Below are 16,788 nucleotides of genomic sequence, written 5' to 3'. Positions count from 1 at the left end.
TGCAGAAATGGAAACCAGATTTCTTTATGTAGTGAATTTCATGTGGTTTCCACATTTCTCCTGGCAGTAGTTTCCCAGCAGACATTCAACTAAAAAATTCCTCCTTGTGATTTTTAAGTAAGATGGCATCTGTAGCATTTGTAGCACATTCTAAGCACACTCTCAAATGTACTATGAATGGCCTATGTATTATAGCATTCTAATTGTGGGTTAAAGTCTAAAGGCATAAAGGTAAATAGAAATGCTATGTATGTAAATTAGGAAGAAGATATTTAGTGGTCTTGATTCTTCCTTAAGAAGGAATCCCCTTTTTTGACTCTTCACATTCAGGATAAACTCAGATTGATCACTATGTATTTACTGACCTGATTCAATATGAGAAGCCATTGTGCAGCCGACAGAATCTACAGTTGTAGCCCCTGCCTTCAAGGAGCTTAGAATCAAGTGTGAAAGGAGAAATATAAATATCAGAACAAGCGAAACAACAGTCTGAGAAGAATCAGCAAATGGATGAAAGAATGAATTGACTGCACAATAAAGTCTGTATGGTTATCTGAAAATATTTGGCATGCAATATTCTTTGGAGCCATGAGAGAGCTGATTTAAAGTATAACAGTATGATCTATCTAAAGCTCTAACATTCTCTCTCTTCCATTCCAAAGGCATTTAATGTTTTGTTTTATTTTGTTTTAAATGAAAAGTCACTGGCTCATAAGACAATTATTTTAAAGGCCACAAGGAAGTATAAAGGCAATGTAATTTAGTTTAGGAATTACTTGTTTTAAGCAATGCATACAGAGGGTTAAATTCATCTGATTGAAAAATTAAAGAGAAAAAACAAAATCTTTTAAAATAGTTGGATACATATTTTCACTGGTTGCTCAATTCCAATCCCTTGTTCTGAAGAAAAAGCAGGAAGAGTCGAGGCTGAAGAGAAGAGGGGAGAGCAAGAGAAAGTCTCACACTGAGCAAAAGTGGGGTGGAGAGGGAAGATGGAAAAGTAGAAATGAGGAGGAGAAGAAATGAATAAAAATGAGCAGTAAGCCTATTTTACTGAATGCCTTTTGATCACTTGGTGGAGATACACTGGCACGTAATCATGGAGGGACATTGACACCTATCACTGCCTTTTGACACAATGACTAGTTGAATTTCCTCCTTTTAAACATGCAGGGCCACCACATAAGTCATCAGGTAGAAACAGTTCTGCTAGAGCACTGTAACCACCTGCCCCAAGGTACCACCATGACAACTCTCCAAACCATTGCCATATGAATTATTGCAGAATGTTTTCAAAAGTATCTCAGTTTGTTTTATCCATATCATTTAATTCAGGCCTTCTCCCAATAACCTCCTCCCAACCATGCCTCATTTGACAAATAAGAAAATAGCAGAACTGAGCTAGACCCAATCAATTCTGGTGCTCCTTCTCTTATACCTCAGTTGTATCCAACAATACAAAGATCTAACTATATCGTACACCTGAAACTAATATAACACTGTATGTTAAGTAACTGGAATTAAAACAAAACCTCTTTTAAAAAAGGTTTAATTTAACTTCAAAGAAGTGAAATCTCTTCCAAAAAGATGAAATTTTGAAATCAAATGCAATTAATTAAATCTGTACAAAGGTTAAATCACCAAACATCTTCTGCCCTAGGCACTGAGTGACTTGGCTTTAGTGTTTTCACTGTGAATGTTAATTCAAAACCTCTATTTCATGGTCACGGTATACACCGGTAAGCAAGGGAACCGTACTGTGAAAATTATCGTACACTGTTAAAACAGTCTTCAGCATGGCCTTTCCAGTTTCCATCAGCACGCACATACACAAAAATTCACCGAAACTCTACTACATTGAATGTGAAGGAGGTATGTATCATGTACCGTGGGAATGGTAGTTTTAAGTGGAGAACTTTTATACACTCAGGAAATCCTGCCTATGTATAATACACAGAGAAACACTGCAAATGATCCAGTAGAGGGATGCCGCAGAAATGGCTCTTCATCTAAATAAGTCTGAATGTACAACACAGAATCTAAACAAAATCAAATTAAACAATAATAAAATACAGTTAGAATCAACATCAACAAATTAGATTCAACCTAACCAGTATTAGCATTACTGCGTGACCAACACTGATTATTTTATGATGTGAAGGCAAAGATGGAACTAAAATTAAGGCTGATTTAGAAAACAGATAGGACAAAATTTAGTGGAAAATCACCTCCCACTAGCTTTCTTGTACTGTTAAAGGTTAAAAAAAAAAATGAGGGACTAAACTTTCCAAAAATTAACCAATTGAAATGTGGTACTGAAAATTTCATGGTCTGGAATCACAAAAAAAGGGAGGGAAGTCCACTATCCTCAATCTGGCTTCACTACTGACAAAGGCAATTCTACAAAAGTCAAAAGGTTCTTCTCAGGCCACTTATTATGGCTCCTGTTGTTTTCTCTGTTCAGAAGACTTGAACTTCTTTAGTAAACTTCTCAATAATAGAATTTCAGTAGGCCCTGAAAATACAAGTTGAATTCTAGGCATTCGTTCCAGTAGGTGACACAAACACTGGGCCAGGTAGCACCTAAGGCCACCCCCGAACATTTTCAGTGGGGTCCAGATATCTTAGAGAAAAAAGAAAAAAAAAACAGAAAACTATTTAAAATTCTACTAGTTCTCCAGCAAAACAAGCCAGCATTTCAAAAGCAATCATCATCCACTCTGGCCAATGAAATCCAAGACTAGTTCTTTCTTGAAAAAACCAAGGTGAAACGGAAAGGAAATAAACTGGACCAGAGGAATACATTCTGTTACAAAGCAGAGGTTGGGGGTAGACTTCTCCCTAACAAAACTGAACCAGGAGTACACAAAATGTGTGTGCAGTTTTCAAATACAAGCAGCAATAGCTGCGCCTCTGCAGAAATCAGTCCCCTTAAAACACTGCATTTGCAAAATTATGAATGCATTTCCCATCTAATTTACACTTGTTAACCTTCAATTATTCCTGTAAAGCTCTGATGGGCACAATTTTTTAAAAATGACTGAAATGTGCACACACTAAAACTAATGTCTAGGATTACAAAAAAATATTGAACATGCTCTAGCCTTGAAAAGAATAGGTTTCTTTAAAAAGGGAAAGAAGTGATTCTGATGTTGGTAATTCTCATAAAATCTGGTTTAGTTTAAACACACACACACACACACACACACACACACACACACACACACACATCTGTACCCACACATCCATGCACATTTAGATACATATGTGTGTTTTAACATACACATACAGAACTATAATAAAAGTGGATAAACTTATGGGTTTTTCAAAAAGATTCTCCAACAGGCTATCTTAAGGAGCCAGCTACCACTGCACTGTTTTCAAAACAATCCTATCATCTTTCTATTAGAATCAAGTATTTAGTTCTGGTTTTTACTAGTTCTACATGTACATGGTTTAATAACCTAGCGAGATTATAAACACCTTGAGGAAAATAATACACTTTGTTTCTGAACAGTACTTGCTGTTGCTTGGGCTTTGGAGTCATGGTACCTGACTTGGAATCAGGGGTCAATAACTGAAGCCACGTGGGGGCCTGGCTTGCCCTCACAGCAGCACCCAACCTGAATGAGGCCCACCTCTGGGCCAGGCCCTGTTCCAAGCTTTTATCACACGTTAGCCTTTTTAGTCCTCAAAGAAACCCTATCTTACAGATAAGGAGGCCAGAGCCCAGAACAGTTAAATAATTGCTGAGCTCACATGACAAGTTGTGAAGCCAGGATTCAAACACACATGGTGTAGCTCTGGAACCCTCACGCTGCATTGCCTCCTGGAGCTCCCACTTCCTCATCTGTGACCATGGAGAAATCCTACCATCAGGGTTGTTGGATTATATTATATTACATGTGAAAAACCCCAGCACAGGGTGCCTGGGATAAAATAAGTGCTCAAAATAGGTATTAAAGAAATAAAACAAACCTTCAAAAACGGAAAATGGTATACTTCCCTTTCTCTACAGCTTTTCCACTATAGGCCTGGATGTCAGTGAAGTTACATAATCTGATTCTGTAAGGCAAACTGAAGCCATTTTTGGTTGTTTACTATGCAAATAATATAAGTGTTTATAAACATATGCGATTAATACTCATTCGCAACATGTAAATAACCTTTCAACATGAACTAATTTATACACTAAGTGCTTTGGTGGGGGGGTGGGGTGGGGAGAGGGCCTGTAAAAGTTAAGCACATTCCCATGGTGGCATGAATAGAAGTATTTTAATACGGGCTCATATGTTGCTTGAATAAATTCTCTGGAGTCTGAACAGAATCAAGAAGCTAGCGATTTTACAATATACTCAACTAAACAAATTTATGTTGGATCAAACCCTTTTAGCAATTCAAATAATTTGTATTTCCCCTTTTGAATATACCAGAGGATTATAAATCCTAAAATAAAGACACAGTGTCCTACATTACCCAAGTATGCCTATCATCACTTAAAAACGTGGAGCTTCTAAAACGACCTACTACATAATTGCAGGTATTTGGGGTAAAGGAGAAAGTTTCCTTTCACACACATGCTTCCTTGTAGCCAATATGCTTCACTAGACCCTCTGGCCACAGAAAGGACACTTTCTCTACACCTGCAAAAAAGTGGTTTCTAAGTCTTTATGTGATGTATACAGAGATTTTTTTCCTTTTTGATATCATACATGCTCGTTTCTGAGTCATACTAAGGAAATAAAATATTGGTGATGCCAAAAGACATCAGGAGGCAATATTCTAAAATTGTCAGTGACCTTAGGACACCATATTTCTCTGGTCCAAGTGAGCTAGCTCTCATTTTAAAGTCTGATTGTAACGTGGAATTCAATAGAACGCTTCAATAGATAGCACATAGCATTCAGATGATGCTCATCAGCTTTTGGGGGTTGAAGCAGGCAGCAGACTGCATTCCTAGGACGCTCTCACTTAAAATCTGCCTAGAAAGGCCAGCACCAATTTTCCAATCCCTTTATCTTGCCTTCCCCTGAAGATTTCAAGACAGTGCTTCAAATTTTACTAGAGTCATAAATCATATATTTACCTTCCTGCGACTGGTTTTCAAGAGAGCCAGAGTTTTTAAGGTTTGTCTGCCGGATGTATTATGTTACTGAAATATAGAAATGGCTGCTGTGCACGCCAGTGGTTAGTAAAACTCAAAGGCGTAACATTATCTTTCTCAATTGATTTGAGGAAAGAATGTTCATAAAATATATACTGCTTTTGGTTAGACGCTGATTTCTAAATAAACAGACTCAGCAATGGAAATTCTAGAGACAGGCAAAACAAAACATGCATTAGTAAATGTACGCTTTAAAATCAACTCTCTCACAATCTTCGCCTTTCGTAAGCTTTTTGAAGATTGTAAAGTCAGTTGCATTAAATTTATGATTTATAGCTATTCTAATTTCACTTCTTTTTCGGTTGTTGAAGGAAAATCTGTTAACTCTTCTGAACTATTTCTCCTCTATTTCACAGCCTCTGATTTGCATCTCTCTGCCTAAAAGGGTACTTCACTGCAGTGATCTGAAGGCAGCCATTTGAGAGTCAGGGAAGGACAGAAAGGGGAAAGCTTTGCTACAACAAATCTCCCAGTCCTTTTGGGCCCTAACAAAATAGGAAATACTGGCGATTAGGGGATTGCATTGCCTCCAATAAAACAAAACAAAACAAAACAAAACAAAACAAAACAAAACAAAACAAAAAACAAGTGCTAATCCACATCACATAAAGCCAAACTAAGTGGGGCTATCTTGTCTAATTTGCAACGAACTGGGGTCAACTAGATTTTTATCTCAAATACAAACTGGGAAGGAGAAAACAACAAGAAAGGAAACGCCACAACTTGGTTAGATCCTGCTTTTCACACAAGATTACATGACCGATAGCTACACAGGATGCTTCCAGAAGATTACAAGGCCAAAAATAAGCAAGGAAATATGGCTGGCCCAATGTTCACATTTATTTATAAAAGAATAGCGCTATCGGATACACAGCTGCAGTACACCAATAGAAATGTTACAATTGCATCCATATTTTCCATTTAAATTTAGAAAATAAGATGCTGTAATTCTTGAATTATTGTCCGGATAAATGTTTGATCAGAAACCACCTGAATACTGTGTAGCTTTTATTCATTCACCAGTTTCTTGAATGGCCTACCACAGGCAAATTGAAGTATAAAGATACCGTCCCTGCCTTCAATCAGCTTATATTCTATTTGGGGAAAAATCCATATATGTGAAATATTTGGTAACATTTCAGTACAAAACGAAGAGAAGGCAGCAGATAATTAACAAATGAATCACAGGCAATATAAGTGCCATAAGAATTCTGTAGGGGAAAAAATGGTCTCTGAGGGCTGACAATATGCTTCGGGGCACAGGTGTTTGAATTAGAAAAAAGATGCGTTCTGTCACTTACTGTAATTCCACAAAGTAACATGCTTAACTTCGAGCCTCAATTTCATCATCAATAAAATGGGAATGATGATAGTATCTGCCCCATAGGATTATTATAAGTAACTGACACATTGTATGTGAAAAGATTTTGTAATCTTTAAAGAAGCCATAAACGGCCATTGAGGAAGGTGGTAAAAAGAATCACCCAAAACTGTTACCATTAATTTGGGAGAGCAGAAACGTTAGGAGGTTGGAAGGGAACATGATTAACTTTTTCTTTACATACTTTCTATTGATTGAACTTTTATAGTGCCCGTGGCACTAATTTTGTAACACAAAAATTAAAGCTATATAAATACTATCTGAAGTAGAGAGTATAAATACTATCTGTGACACCATATCTGGATGTCACAAAATACTCTATTGTAAACACTAGTAACCCCGTTCGTCTGTAAGTACACAGAAACAAAACAAGTCCTGGTTTCAATTTGAGAATTTCTAAAGTCATAAAAATTTGCCAAGCTTGGGAATGATAACCAACTGAAATAGTGTTTCCTTTCATGACATTTTAAGATAGAACAAATTTTATAGTCACCCCAAACTATCCACTGATTCAAACAATCACTTTGGTCCATGTGCTTTGAAATAGCAAGTTAAATAACATTAATTCTCAAAGGCGAGTCTTTGTTGTGCGTAACTGTGCTTTCTAGAGCCCATCATATTTCAGGTATTTAACTGATAACTTCACAGACATAGAAAAAGTCCTCAGGCCATTTCCAAATGAATACCAACAGACTCTCCACAAAGGCATGAAAGATTTTTTTTTAGATTGAGTTTGATAATAGATTAGCATTCTTTTTTTTTTTTTTTTTTTTTTCTGGAAAGGAACAGATTAGCATTCTTAATATTGTAAGTAAGTGTGAGCTCTTTGAGGGCAGGAATCATATCTTCTTAACCCTTATATGCCCAGTCCCTGGCATTGTGACCAGCATATGAGTCGGCAATAATATATATTTGTTGAGCTATTTGAAGGAAAGAGAACTCTAAAGCGTGTTAGTCAACTGGAAGCCCAATGAGACAGGTACATGTGCGAAGAAGGGCAAGACCTGTATAGTTGTACTCCACAAGAGATCATTTAAAATGCTTCAAAAGCTGTAAAGACAGTTATAAATTTGAGTTCCTTGAGTAAAACTTCATAAAATCCCCTATTCAAGAGAGGATCTCTCTTATATTTGAGAAACTATAGATGTGCGAACTAAGATGAAATCATGGAGCAGTACGATCAGAACCACCTTTCCTCCGCCTTACCTAAAATTTCCAAGGCATGTGTCATCGATATAAATAGAAGAAGGCAGAGGAAAGGCTTTCACTATTTGTGGCAGAAACAAACCCACACCTGGAATGCTGGATTCCTGGCTGACTATTGTCCCATTGGCTCATGACTCCTCTATGATGACTTGTGAACAAACATATGGACACTGAACAATGGCAGAGTTGGCATCCACATGTAATGAGACTATTAGGTTGCATGAAGTCACGCTTGCCTATTTCCAGTATTCTACAAGCAGTGACGGGGGGAAAAGGAGTTGAGGCATCCTGGACTTGCTCAAACACTACAGGAGAGGCCCTGGAGACACCAGTTTGGAAGTACAAGTACAGGGATAGGAAGCAATCCCTCTGATTTCCACTGATAGTTTCAATCCCTCTATGAATGATGTACCCAATGCTAATCTCTCTGTTCCATCCTAACCTGCTGGATAATTCCTTTTTATCTTATTTAATCTTCCTCCCCAGGTGACCAGGGCTTGTCATAACTGTAGATCCCATTAATGGTATGTTAATTCACGAGAAGACATTTCACGATAAGTGAAGGCTTTAAGGCAGTTCTCTCTCACTTGAAGCTTCTTAAAATATTTAACGCAATCTATTTAAAAAAGAGGTAGATTTTTCTGCCTCTAAAAAGTATTGCATAAGTCCAGTAGAAATGAATTGCTTTAGTAGTAATTCTTTAAAGATTACTAAGTTTCATAGTTTGGCTACTCAAATTATATTTGGAAGCTACCTAGGAATTTTCTCACATTTTGATCTCTGGAAGGGCAATTAATCAAGCTCTTGTTTGAAGTAACTCAAACTTTAATCAGAATTCTATGGAGGGAAAGTCACAGGGCTATATACCCGGGATATTCAACAGTATATATAATTGAAAACAGCAACAACAGGAAAAGAGAAGTAGATGCCAGTGGGCTGATACGTTATAACCTTTGGTCAAGCGGTACTTGGCAAATTTCAACAGACTTAGTTAACCAGAGATAAAACTGAGCAATAGCATACCATTAAAACAAAAGTATTAACACAGAATCAAGAATTCACGGTGAAAAAGAATGCTGGACCTAAGAGGATGGATCTACCAGAGGCAATTTGTTAGGAGACTGAAGCTGTTATTTCATAGCGGAGGTTTGAAATCAAAACTTTAAAGTTTCTTTAGGTCGGACTATATAGCACGGCATTCTGAGAGCCAGCCAAAATCGCTGAGGGAAACGAGGAAGGCCACATGTGGAACTAATTACTCATGTAGAGGCCATGACAAAGAACATTTCTCCAGACTTTTCATGGGGGCTTCACTTTCAGGAAGTTGCTATAATTACTGTTCAAGTCTAGAGCAGCCTGCAAGCCGCTGACAGATCCAACAGACGAGGAGGAGGAGGGAAAGAGAGAGAGAGAGAAAAAAAATGAACTTATCTGCCCTTTTTGACGAGTGAAATACCAGAAAATAAAGTGCCACAGGGCAGCTCAAAAAAGTTTGCAAACGAGCCCTCCCTTCCAGTGCTCAACTTTCTGTTTACTTTTTTTTTTTCTTTTTTATCTACCCTCTATCTTCAAATTACTTTTCTAGTCTGGATCGGACAGCAGATTTGTACCTCTCCACTAGCTCACTTTCAGTTGGCCACAGCAGAACTGTACATCTCGACTCTTTTTTTACAGCTTTTCCATACTGAGGCCCACTTCCTGCCCAGTTGAGGAAAAAAATCTGGCCTGAAGATGAAATGACTGCTTAACATTACACTAAAACATCTGGTACCATTTTATGCACAGACCCATGTCTGAGAGCAGGCGATTCTAGCGGTCTCTCCAGCGGCACCGCGCATACCCAAACCTCCCCAGGGTGACATCATCCCATATATGGACTCTCCAGCCCAGCCCTCCCCCTTTTCCTGGTCCTAAATTCATTGCCAGTTCCCCAGTCTGCAGCAAATGTGCCACGTCAAGACTGGAAATCACAGCCCTTGAGTGTGTCTCAGTCAGTGCAGCAGAATTCAGGGGGGATAGCCGAATGCAACCCCTGGTGCAGGAAGGGAGGCTTTTCCCAAAGACCGGGACAGGATTTTAAGTACACAGATGGAAGCTTCTGGAGATCCTGCTCCGTCGCCCCAGTGTTCAGACTACCTGTTCAGGACAATGCCGTTGTACAGTAGTCTGCACATTGGTTAGACTGGGCAGGGGAGCGCAACGCCACGGACGGCTGGGGACAGAAGTTGCTGTTTCCAAGGAGAAGACTTCTGTTTGCTTTTTCAAATCTCATACCCAGTGTTTTTCTTCACAGGTTTTACACACTAGGGACCAAGAAGCCCTCGGGGACACCGCTGAGAAAGGACTGTTGGAAAGAAGACCTGTGGGTAAGGCCTCCTTGACTGCTCACCTGGTCTGTGCCCAGGAGAGCCGAGGTGGGGAGCCAATGATTTGCGTTCACATGCGAGAGAAACAGAGGTATATGTGTCATGCGAAGCAATGCATTTAGTTTTGAAAGAGTAACAATATGTGGTATATAGCGATTTACTGTATGTTAGTTGATTTCTGAAGATCTAGAAGTCAAGTATATTTTTAAGTTTAAAGTTTTTCTTCCTTTAAAATGAAATATGAAAAGCCTCCAGACACTTAAGAATAACTTAATGAGGCTAGTTGTTAATTGTTGAAATTAATAATACAAAGACCTAAAAACTTACTTGAATAAGGGCTGTAGTAGAACTTTTAACCTCCCCGGTACTGAATCCATTTTGCTTCAAAGTAAAGAATATTGGCTATTTCTACAATGTTATCTGAAGAGTGCTTTTTTTTGAAAATTTACGTACATGATAATATCTAACAATAAAAGAAGAGGCTGCCAAGTTCTTGCCCACCAGACAATACAAATGGGACTGACCCAGAAAAGAGCGCCAACCCAGAACCTAGTGAGTCAGCAACTGATTAAGTCACAGAATAGAAGAAACCTCTGTCTTCGGATATCCCAATATACATCTGTGTCACATTTTTTTTTTAAATCAAAAAATGGTTGATAATTGCTGGTCAGCTGAGACCTCATGCCTATATTTTACAATGCTTCTATTTCTCTGAGCATTTAAAATGATAAGGTACTTTGTCTAGAAACCCACTGATAAAAAAGGAATTTGTAAACGAAGGCAAAGTTTTCTTTGGTCAGTTTCCAGCTGTCCTGGAGGTGAAGGGGGATGGGTGGGGAAGGTGGGAGGGAGGAAAACCCTTAAGCTGAATGAAATCCCAATAGAGAGAATAATAGAGAAAGTCTAGGTTGCAATATGATCCTTGCTGACCTTTAAAGGTGGGTCTCTTAAAGAAAGTTCTGGAAAAATGTTACTGCCTCACCCCTAATTCCCTCAACCCCCATTTATATCTACTCCCAAACAATTCTATATAATGAAAACATCTGTTCTATAGTTTTTTATGAAAAAGTGGATGTGATCCCTTTTTGTCCTCCTTTAAATTTTTTACAATTACAGTGATTTCTGAACAAATCCTTTTCTAAATTACACATTTTGCAACAATTCAAAATTATCACATGTTCTCTTTTGCGACCCATTTTATTAAACAAGGTTCCCCAAGTTATCTTTCGTGAAAACAATCTACTTTTTTAAATGACCCTTTTGATCATCCTCAAACTGGTGTAAAGTACATATAACCTTTTATTCATGGTTTTTAGTTAAAATATAAAAAGCATGGATAAATTTAGTTATCTTCTCCACTTAGATGATATAGTAAAGTCTTCCTTTGTTTTTTCTATTGTGACTTAGAGGCTTCCATATTAATTATTTTTAATAGAACAAGAGATATTTAAAATCTATATAGTTTCTTTTACATAAGAAAACAAAAAAAAATCCTATTAGGTAAATACAGAAGCTTATTTTCTCCGATATATATTTTTACTAACTGAAGCAGTTACTAAAGAAGAAAGATAGCATAACGGGCTTTTTTTGGTTTTCGGTTTTCGTTTTTTTACTCTGTAGAAATGACAGAATTTCATAACTTGCCTTCATTCACGTATATTCAATTTAAATGTCTGTCTTCATCTTAAATCGCCTTTTTGTTTCTAAGAAACCAACCACAATTGGTTGCCCACCAAATTTCTCCCTAGGATGACTTTTAGTCTGGAGACAGAGGGGACTCGATTGTGTCCTTGGCATAAATACAGGAATAGGAGCATAAGAATTAATTTGTAAGGGGGTAGCCGAGGAGTGCCTGCAAGTGCTTGGTGGAGTCCTGAGGACCCATTTTTGATGCAAGCTTTAAACAAATGAAAAGGAATCACACTTACTTTTAAATTGCATGAGCTAAATTAAAGATCCAAAGTAAAACTCACTTTATAAACTCCTGCTGACTGAAGGCAAGGATGGTAGTTTAAGCAGTGGTAGTTAAGCAGTTTGTACCAGCACGTATACACACATATCATAAAATAACCGTGTCTATTTCCAGGGTAATTAGAACAATGTTTAACTTTATTTTGATATTACTTTATAAGGAGATATACAAATATTTTAGAGGTCATGGGATCTATTCCAGAGGAAACTAACCAACAGTGACATCTTCAAGTAAAACTACCCCTGGATATGATGGTGAGTATTAAAATTAAACACCGTACATTGTCAGAAAGAGAAAAATGTTTTCAGGGGTCTGTCCAAACTGCAGTTCATTGAAGCTGAGTAGTTGCTTTTCGTTTTAGTGCGTGGATGACTGGTAAGTTAGGCTAGGTACTGGGTTAAAAGGAAAACTTTTTCTAGTATCTAAGAGAAAGGAAATTAAGGGCTTTAGACTCAATACCATCAATTCCTAAGTGAAAGAGGATCAATATAAAAGTTTATATTTTCAAAACCTCACTCTCTTTTTTAAGCCAAAGATCTCAAAATCAAAGAAAGTTTGTTTACAATGGGACCAAATTTCACACTGATCACTTTCTTGCAATTAGTCAATAGGTTTAACATCCTTCCTGCTTGGCATTTCTGTCTTTCGGCCCAGATAATGTGTTTATGTTTTTAAAAGACCAAAATATACTGTCTACCCCCACCTCTCGCCTTACAGACCACCCAAGTTTTTCACGCCGTGGGAAAAAGTTTAGGCATAAAACTTCTAATGAAAGAATTTTTCCTTTTTTGTTCTTAAGGAAATTTAAAAAAACTACAACTTGATAATGAGAAGAAGTTCACTCATCCACCAGTGTCTATCCTTAGTAAAGAGAAGCCAAAGCTTTCAATTACTCTACAAGAGATTTTTCTCTATAAAAACAACCCTTTTTCCTCTTTTCTAAAGAGAATATCCCACCCATCACAATAATGTCCAAATAATAACTAAGCGGCCATCACTCAGAAATCTCAACTTAAAATAATTAGAAGGTCAGGCTTTAACCTGAGAGGAGACAGGAAATTGTCTTCAGTGAAGACAGAAACTTTCTTACTTGGTTTCTTCTATCTTTTTACCTTAATGTGCTACAAACTATGTAGATAGAAATATTTATCCATTTTTGAAAGTTTCTTATTAACAAGCGTTATCAGTTTTAATAAATAGAGATGATGAGGTAAATTAAAGAAAATAATTAAATATTCATTTTGAATTTCCTGACCTATCGTGACAGCCAGTTTCCTGAAGCTGCTTTGGCTGAATTTTGCTGTAAAGGACTTAGAAGATAATTCTTTCAATGCATTTTTTTCCCTTAAGATAATAAATAGAAGACAAAAGAAAATGAGGTGTAATAACCATATTAAAAATTACATGTTATGATAATAATGTAAATAGCGCTTTGATATTTTAGCTAGTATTTTACGTGATAGTGGATTGATATTCACTCTATTTGGAAGATTGGAAAAAAGTCTTAAATGTTTTTTTCAGCCTTTCATGTTTTTAACAAGGTTAAAGACAGCTCCAATAGCACTATAAAGTGTGCATATGCAACATACTTACTACAATTATAGTTTAAAAATCTATTAGAAACATGAATTATCTAAAAGTCTTATGAATAGAGTACATATTTTTCAGCAAGATTTTTTTTCTCCTTGAAAAAAAGTTACGGTTTTTCAGGCTCAAATATTTTGGATATCTTGGTTTAATAGAACTGTTTCATATTAAAATATAGCATATAAACTCACAAATATTTCTTTCTATTTTTTCAGGTTGCATGCATCATTCCTTTAATTGAGCAGAGTTAACTGGATCAAATTATTTATGGGAGAGAGAGGGAAAGCTATACAGAATTACAGTAATTTTTAATTTCCACCAATATATTCTTTGTAAGTGAATCACTCTAAATATTTTCTGTTACACTGAATGAAGCAACAATAACAAAATAGTTTCTTAAGGTATTTGTTTTTGCATACTCTGACCTTGTAATTATCTAAATAGCAGCCAAGTTTACTGACATTTTTGATTCTATCAGAAAAAAAAAATTCTCTACTCAGAATGATGACCAGAAACAGAATCAGACATTTATTTTCTTTAAATCAAATAAATGGAAAATTTCACTTATCAGCTAATTGTACCATATCTAATTAATGCATAAAAGTTCAGATGTGTAGAAACTGTGATTTTTTTTAAGTCTCTACAAACATTTTCCTCTCCATAAAGCTTCTACTTGCTATTTTCTCATAATTTTATCATTAAAGGGAAATAACAAACTATGTGTTTTCTTTAAAATTCTTTGAAAAAAACTCCAAGGCACATACTCCTTGACAATAAGGTTTTGTTTTGTTTTTGAAGAAATCCCACTTACTGGAATTTTGACTATCTAAATATTTTAGTTTTTAAAGGGCAGGGGAACTTGCTAAATGCCTCTATGAATGTGAATTGATCATTTATATTAAAATAGCCAGAATTATTCTTGAGTCATCAGAATTACATTTCTCTGTTTAACACCATTAACTCTTTCTTACACAAATTATAAGAAAATTTTCCAAAGAGTTTGGTTCTACTTTTTGGATATGAAATGAAGTTTCCTTTTCTGTGTTTAAGGTATTATTTTGTAACTGTATGGTACCATCAATGTCAACAACACATTCTGAGCATCACTGTGTGTAACAACTTTTAGTTTATACCCTTTTGATTCATGGCATGGCGCTGTAGTTAATTAGGAGAAGCACGTAAGCTCACAATGGCTTTTTATCTGGTTTTCACATCCATACTTAAAAACTTTACATTAAAAAGAATATGAGAAATTTAAATAAGTTCCTGTTGCTTTATGGAGTATTGGCAAAAATACATTCCCATGTAAAATCCCACTCTCAAAGCATCAGATACCAAAGTTGGCTGGTTGAACTGCCAGATACATTAGGCTCATAAATTATTTTGAAAATGGCTGCCGTTTCCATGTAAATGACAAGTTTCTTTTTCATGGGCTATGGTACTTATCTACTACAAGAAACATGTATAAACATAGTCTTTATCTTTAACTTCAGTATTAAAATATGCAGAGTTTTTGTGAAGAGGAAAAACATCTGGTTCAATTACTCTGAACTCTGACTGCATGTGGGCCAGTAATAATAATATGAATTGGATTTAAGAATAAACCTTATATTTAATCTTTTGTTTTGTTTTTCCTTAAAATTTCGATGTGAGTTTTCTGTCACGTCAATTATCCATGTTAGCACATTTGGAACAAATGTAAAAATGTACATTCTGAATAAAGTCAAAAGTCTAACTTGTTTTAGTTCCATAATGTTTTAATGTTTAATTCTATTGTGTGTTTCTCTCCCTTTCCCCTGACCCTCCAAAATCACCAAATCTGGAAAACAGACTGATTGTATCTGCCCATGAGCAAAGGAAGCCCGAAGGAACCAAGGGCCTGGCTGGACGGAGTTGTCATGTGACTGCCTGTCTACACTTGCTGTGCAGAACATCCGCTCACCTGTACAGCAGGCACAGACAGGCAGTCACACGACAACCCAGCCTGAATGACAACCAGCCATTGAAAGAAAGCAGCCCTCACACCATAGCATCTACACCAAGAACTACAACCAAAATGAGGGGCGCGGGGGCCTGGGGTTTTAATCTGTTGGTTTAATACTTAATTCGTATGTATTATTATTATTATTATATTTTGATTCAAATATTGAAACCCACCAAAAGTAAAGTGAGTGGTGCCTATGAAATATAATAAAACCCATTTTTGAAAATGTTCCTTTGCTTTCTATAGTTCTCTTTTCCTAACTGTTGTCACTTACTACCCTTGACATTTATTGTACACAGCTTTGCAGCACCCCATAATCAATATGACAAAACAATATAACTTCAGTCTGATGCTTGACAGAGAGCAAATGATTCTAATAATCCTACTCCAAGAACTAAGTTTAGTTTTCTATATCATGACTTTTTAAGAGAGAGAAGGAGAAAAAAAAAAGAAGAAGAGGGAAGACAGAATGTTCTAGGGAATCATGTATTTTGAGTTAATAAACTACCAGTTTGGGTCTGGGCAAAACATAGTGAAAAGAGTATTTCCAACATAAAAGAGTTGCTTCTCCTCTGCCGATATATTGAAAATTGAAATTGAAGCTCTGATATTCCCAGGTGTCATGGCACATCAAGATTTATTACTGTGTTATTGTTTAATTAAGAAGGAGATTACACTACAGTTCGAAAGGTGGAATTTACCAGACCAACACATTCACTTGGAATACATGCTCCCATTCACTGTAAACTCTGAAACTCTTGAGATGTTCAGGCAATTCAATTATTTTCAAAAAGAGCAAGCAAAGGGATTAATGGTGATAACAATATTTTACCATGTCTTTTGAGGAAATGCCAAAACTTCAGTTTACATACTGTGAACTGCAGTGAAATGATCAGGGTTGTCTTATGTATATGAATGTTTCAAACACTGCCGGGCAAAATGGTGGGAGATAGATAAAATTAGAAAATTGTTAACTTTGATTTGGTTCACTTAAATGTTTTTAACTTCAGTATTTAAAATTAATTTTATTTTCCTTAGATTCTGGTCAAACTTTTTAAAATGTGGCACCAGGCTACATAAAATTTTTAAAAAATTTAACTAAATATTTCAGGGATATATTTTGGACTA

The 16,788-nt window shown here is 36.3% G+C and overlaps 1 protein-coding gene and 1 long non-coding RNA gene across 12 annotated transcripts in view; one reads left to right on the top strand and one right to left on the bottom strand.

The window, feature by feature from the left end:
- DNM3 (dynamin 3) overlaps window positions 1-16,788 on the bottom strand; it is a 575,498-nt gene that overhangs the window by 239,932 nt on the left and 318,778 nt on the right. The window lies entirely within an intron of this gene.
- LOC131496607 (uncharacterized) lies at window positions 9,356-15,890 on the top strand. 2 transcript variants are annotated; one of them, XR_009254567.1, is made up of 3 exons: window positions 9,410-10,117; window positions 12,250-12,343; window positions 13,892-15,890. It is a non-coding gene; the product is annotated as an uncharacterized LOC131496607 (long non-coding RNA). The 2 variants fall into 2 exon arrangements; XR_009254566.1 differs by having other exon boundaries at window positions 9,356-12,343.

This window comes from Neofelis nebulosa, chromosome 15 (genome assembly GCF_028018385.1).
Source record: "Neofelis nebulosa isolate mNeoNeb1 chromosome 15, mNeoNeb1.pri, whole genome shotgun sequence".
Classification (NCBI taxonomy): Eukaryota; Metazoa; Chordata; class Mammalia; order Carnivora; family Felidae; genus Neofelis; species Neofelis nebulosa.
The sequence above is the reverse complement of the archived record's forward strand: the minus strand, read 5'-3'. Positions and strand labels throughout refer to the sequence as shown.